The sequence below is a fragment of the Penaeus vannamei genome, chromosome 16 (assembly GCF_042767895.1).
Source record: "Penaeus vannamei isolate JL-2024 chromosome 16, ASM4276789v1, whole genome shotgun sequence".
NCBI lineage: Eukaryota > Metazoa > Arthropoda > Malacostraca > Decapoda > Penaeidae > Penaeus > Penaeus vannamei.
The window spans coordinates 19,428,572-19,433,571 of record NC_091564.1 but is presented as its reverse complement, the minus strand read 5'-3'; the positions used below and the strand labels follow the sequence as shown (position 1 = coordinate 19,433,571).

The 5,000-nt window shown below is 50.1% G+C and overlaps 1 protein-coding gene across 1 annotated transcript in view; it reads right to left on the bottom strand.

Annotated features, from left to right (window-relative positions):
* Positions 1-257, bottom strand: part of heca (hdc homolog, cell cycle regulator) — a 120,162-nt gene extending 119,905 nt beyond the window's left edge. Inside the window, exon 1 of the mRNA XM_070131619.1 lies at positions 1-257. This exon is cut by the window's left edge and continues 890 nt beyond it. The gene's annotated coding sequence lies outside the window, so the exon portion shown is untranslated.
* Positions 258-5,000: the final 4,743 nt, after the last annotated feature.

Sequence of the window (5,000 nt, the reverse complement as noted above, 5' to 3'; positions counted from 1 at the left end):
CCAGCTCGCCGTGGAGTGTCATCCACTCAACACCTCGCTTCACGTAGGTCACAGTTGCGCTCCGTCCATGTCCCTGTGTCGTCGCCGCGACAGACACTCACTGGCTGGCACTACCGCTGCGTCGCTGGCCGCTGCCACTTCAGGCTTCACAAGTCTCCCATGCTAGCTCTCTCGTCGCATCCGACTTGGCAACTGGACTCGCGGATTCGAGCGCCTCCGTTTTGGTGCCGCGGAGCCCGAGGAGCGACTTGTCCCGCGCGAGACGGGATGAGGCCGTCGCGCAACTCCTATTGGTCGACGCCGACCGAGGGGGGCGGGGCCTGCAGCCGGCGTGCACGCCCATTGGCTGCCGGCAAAGACATAACATTACCACGTGGTTCATTCGATTCCGCGGCCATGAAAACCACCTGACTTCCAGCGACCATTTCTCGATTCCCTCGCATAAATCGCCGCCGTACATGACCCGATTAAAAATGCGTGCGTCGTGAATGATGATGCATAACCGGCGACGCTGGTGGGAATAACGGTCGCGAAATTGGCGTGCGGTAAGTGGTGTGTGCGGTGCAGTTGCGCGCCGGAGCCCAAGCACGGAGGGAGAGGCGAGGAGGAGGTGCACAGTCGCTCGGGCCGGGCGATCTGTGCTACGCTGTTTTGTTGATTTGATGTTGCACTATCCAAAATATTTAGTGTGAAACGCCGCCCTCGTCCGCCCGTGTCGCTCTCCCGCCGGTGATACATGCACGCCCGCCGCTCGCTCTTCGCGCAACCTCACGTACATCTCACGTACATTTCCCTCATTTTCCCTGCCTCGTCCCTCCTCGCATTGACGTGGAAAACTCGCTCGTACGTCGGCCATGCAGCGCGAAGATGTTGGCAGCACTTATCTCTCCCAAGCCATCGCGGAAGTGGCCGCGGGGAAATATGCAAATGAGCGAACGATAGCGGGGACCATTGAGTCTCTCGGACCTTTTTAGTTTGCTGAAGACCACCCTTTCCCCCTCGCCATGGGCTTTATTAACGCGAATCGCAGACTTTAACCTCAGGCTGAACGTAGAGACACATTCAGGATCTAAGACGCTGAAAAATAAGGACACCCACGAAAATGCATCTATTTTCATAAACAAAAGGAGGAAGAGAAGGGAAGAGAGAGAACAAGAAGGGAAGAAAACAAAAACAAATAATAAACATACACATATGAATGGAGAAGCGAGTATGTACTCCCTCACACCGAAGCAGCCATCACGGGTGACCGATATTTTCCGCAACGATTACTCGCTCACTCGGATAGTAACAGCACCTCAACCGAGCGGGCTGAGCACTTGTTTCACTGCGCATCGTTCGCTCCCTTTGCGTTGCGCCCCTCGCTCCCTCTTGCGGGATGGACGTTTTGCACAAGCGCAGTTTAGTCACAGAGGAGGAGGAGGAGGAGGAAAAAGAGGAGGTGGAGTAGAGGAGGAGGAGGAGGAGGAGGAGGAGGAGGAGGAGGAAAAAGAGGAGGTGGAGTAGAGGAGGAGGAGGAGGGAGGAGGAGGGAAAAGAGGTGGTGGAGGAAGAGGAGGAGGAGGGAGGAAAAGATGGTGGAGGTGGATATAGTGGAGGAGAAGGATGATGATGTGGTGGAGGTAGAGGAGGAGGAGGAGGAGGAGGAAAGGGAGGTGGTGGAGGTAGGGAAGGAGGAAAAGGTGGTGGAAGTGGAGGTAGTGGAAGAGGTGGTGGAGGTAGAGGAGGAGGAGGAAGAGGAGGTGGTGGTGGGTGGGTGGAGGAAGAAGAAGAAGGTGGTGAAGGAGCGTGAGAGGAGATGACAGTAGTGAGGGAGTAAAGAGAAAGAAAGAAAGAGGATGAGGGAGAGAGAGAACGCCGATTAGGAGGAAAGAATGGAGGAAGAGGTGGAGAAAAAAGGAAGAGGTAGGGGTGGTGTGGGGGGGGGCTGGTGATGTAGGTGATGGAGGATGAAGGAGGAAGATGTAGAAAGGGTGGAAGAGGGAGACAGTAACTGGAGATGGTGAAGGATTAGACAGGAAGAAGAGGAAAGAAGGAAGAGAAGCAGATGTGGAAATGACCAAGTGGAAGATGGGGTGTTGGTGTAGTAAGAGGAGGAGGAGGAGGAGAAGTAGGAGGAGGAAAGGGAGGAGGAGGAGGAGAAAATGGAGTAGTAGTAGTAGTAGTAGTAGTAGTAGTAGAAAAAGAAGTAGAAGAAGAAGGTGGTGATGTAGAAGGAGGGAGAAGAGGAGGAGGAGGTGTAGAAGAAGAAGGAGGAGGAGGAGGAGGTGGTGGTGGAGTAAAAGGAGGAGGGAGAAGAGGAGGAGGCGGTGGTGTAGAAGGAGGAGGGAGAAGAGGAGGAGGCGGTGGTGTAGAAGGAGGAGGGAGAAGAGGAGGAGGCGGTGGTGTAGAAGGAGGAGGGAGAAGAGGAGGAGGAGGTGGTGTAGAAGGAGGAAGCGGAGGAGACTGTACAGGAGGACAAGGAGAAGGTCGTGATGTAAAAGGAGGAGGTGTTAAAACAACAACAACACAGTAAAAAAAGGAAAGAAAGAGTTGTATGAATAAGAAGGATTAGGTAGAAGAAGCTAAAAGCGGGAATAGTTTGAAGAGCATAATAATGATAAGAGGTGTAAGAAGAGAAAATGGGGCATGAAGAGGAAGAGTAAGATGAGGAAAAGGAGGAGGAGGAGGAGTTGGTGGACGAGTAAGAGGAGGAAGAGGAGGTGGAGGAGGACGAGAATTAGGAGGAGGAGGAGGAATAAGATGAGGAAAAGAAGGTGAATTGCAAGGAGGGGTGGGGGAGGAGGAGGAAGAGGAGTTAGTGGACGAGTAAGAGGAGGAAGAGAAGGAGAAAGAGGAGGAGGAGGACGACGACGACGAGAAAGAGTAGTAGTAGTAGGAAGAGGAGGAGGAGATGGCGGCAGAGTAAGAGGAGAAGGAGGATGAGGAGGAGGAAGAGAAGGAGAAAGCGGAGGAGGAGGACGACGATAACGACGACGACGAGAAGGAGTAGTAGTAGTAGGAAGAGGAGGATGAGATGGTGGCGGAGTAAGAGGAGGAGGAGGAGGAGGAGGAGGAGAAAGAGGAGGAGGAGGAGGAGGGCGACGATAACGACGACGACGAGAAGGAGTAGTAGTAGTAGGAAGAGGAGGAGGAGATGGTGGCGGAGTAAGAGGAGGAGAGGAGGAGGAGGAGGAGGAGGAGGAGGAGGAGGAGGAGGAGGAGGAAGTACACACCTCAGATGCCGTCTTTGTGTGCCGGGGAAACGTTACGGCCGCGTGTGTGTCCCTCTCGCTCTTCGCACGGGAGGGGGAGAAGGGGGAAGGAGAAAGAGGAAGGAGAATAGGGAAGAAGAAGAAGAAGAAGGAGAAGGAGAAGAAGAAATAGAAGAAGAAGAAGAAGAAGAAGAAGAAGAAGAAGAAGAAGAAGAGAGAGAGAGAGAGAGAGAGAGAGAGAGAGAGAGAGAGAGAGAGAGAGAGAGAGAGAGAGAGAAAGAGAGAGAGAGAGAGAAGGATGGATGGAGAAAGAAAAGATTAACGGAAGAGAAAGCATAGAAAGAGAAAGAGGAAGGGAAGGGCGAAAAAAGTGAAAGAAAGAGGAGGTAGAGATAGATAGATAGATAGATAGAGCGAGAGTGATGGAGATAGAAAGAACAAGAAAAAGAACGAGGGAGTGGAGAGAAGAACGGGGAATTATGGGGAAAAGAGGGAAAGAAAACAGAGTGAAAAAAATGAGAAAGAGGACAATAAAGAAGGCATGGGAAGAAAAAGCAAGAGTTGGGGTCGAGGAAAAGAAGAAAAAAGAAAGCAAAGAGAGAAAGAAACGAAAAGGATCGTGATGGCGGGAAGAAAGAGAAGGAAAAAAAAAAAAAAAAGAGGAATGAAATAAAGGAGAAAGAGGTAGGAGGGAAAATGAAAGCCAGTAGAGAAAGGGAGAAGAATAAAGGAAAAGAAGGAGGGATAATAGATAAATAGACGGATAATTCCACAGAAGGAGAAAAACGGCATGCACAAAAAGTCAACGAATTAGAATAAGACAGAGTTATAACGAAGGAGCAACGAAAAGGCAGGAAAATAACAATGCAGACAAAAAGTTGACATTTTCCCATCTCGCTCTCTCTCTCTCTCTCTCTGTCTCTCTCTCTCTCTCTCTGTCTCTCTCTTTCGTTCTCTTTCTCTCTCTCTTTCTCTCTCTCTCTCTCTCTCTCTCTCTCTCTCTCTCTCTCTCTCTCTCTCTCTCTCTCTCTCTCTCTCTCTCTCTCTCTCTCTCTCTCTCTCTTTCTCTGTTTTACGATGTTGCAAAGTTAAAATTCCTCGGCGATAGGAGTAACATTCATGTCTTCTAAGACATTTCCCTTCCCTTCCCCTCCTCCCTACTTCCTTCTCACTTCCTCCCTTCCTTCTCCTCACTTTCTTACCCTCCTCTCCCCCTGCACACTCTCCCTTTCTCGCAGCCCCCACCCTCCTCCTCCCTCCCTTCCTCCCCCTCCTCCCTCCCTCTCCTCCCTTCCTCCCTCCCTCCCTCCCACCCTCTCTCTCCCTTCCTCCCCCTCCCTCCTTCCTCCCTCCCACTCTCCCCTCTCTCCTCCCTCCCTCCCTCTCTCCTCCCTCCCACTCCCTCTCTCCTGCAGTAGTTTTCAATGCTTATTTATTTACCCAAAAGTAAATAAAGCATTTGATCTCGCGGCGGGTGTCTCGTAGTAAAGCCTTATGTATATTTCTTCTTTTATCTTTATTTTGCTGCTTGACAGGATCCAAGGACTTGCATTCATGAGCTATGTTCTTTTTATTTCATGTTTTTAAATGTTTATTATCATTTATTTATTTAATTATTCTATTTTTTTTATTTATCTATCTATTTTTTTTTTCTTAACATGTTCATTGGTGTATTTAATAATCTTTCTCTTATTCCCTTTTTCACTTTTTTCTTTCTCTCTCTCTCTCTCTCTCTCTCTCTCTCTCTCTCTCTCTCTCTCTCCATCTTTATCTTCCTCCGCCTATCAAACGAAATGATAAACCAAAT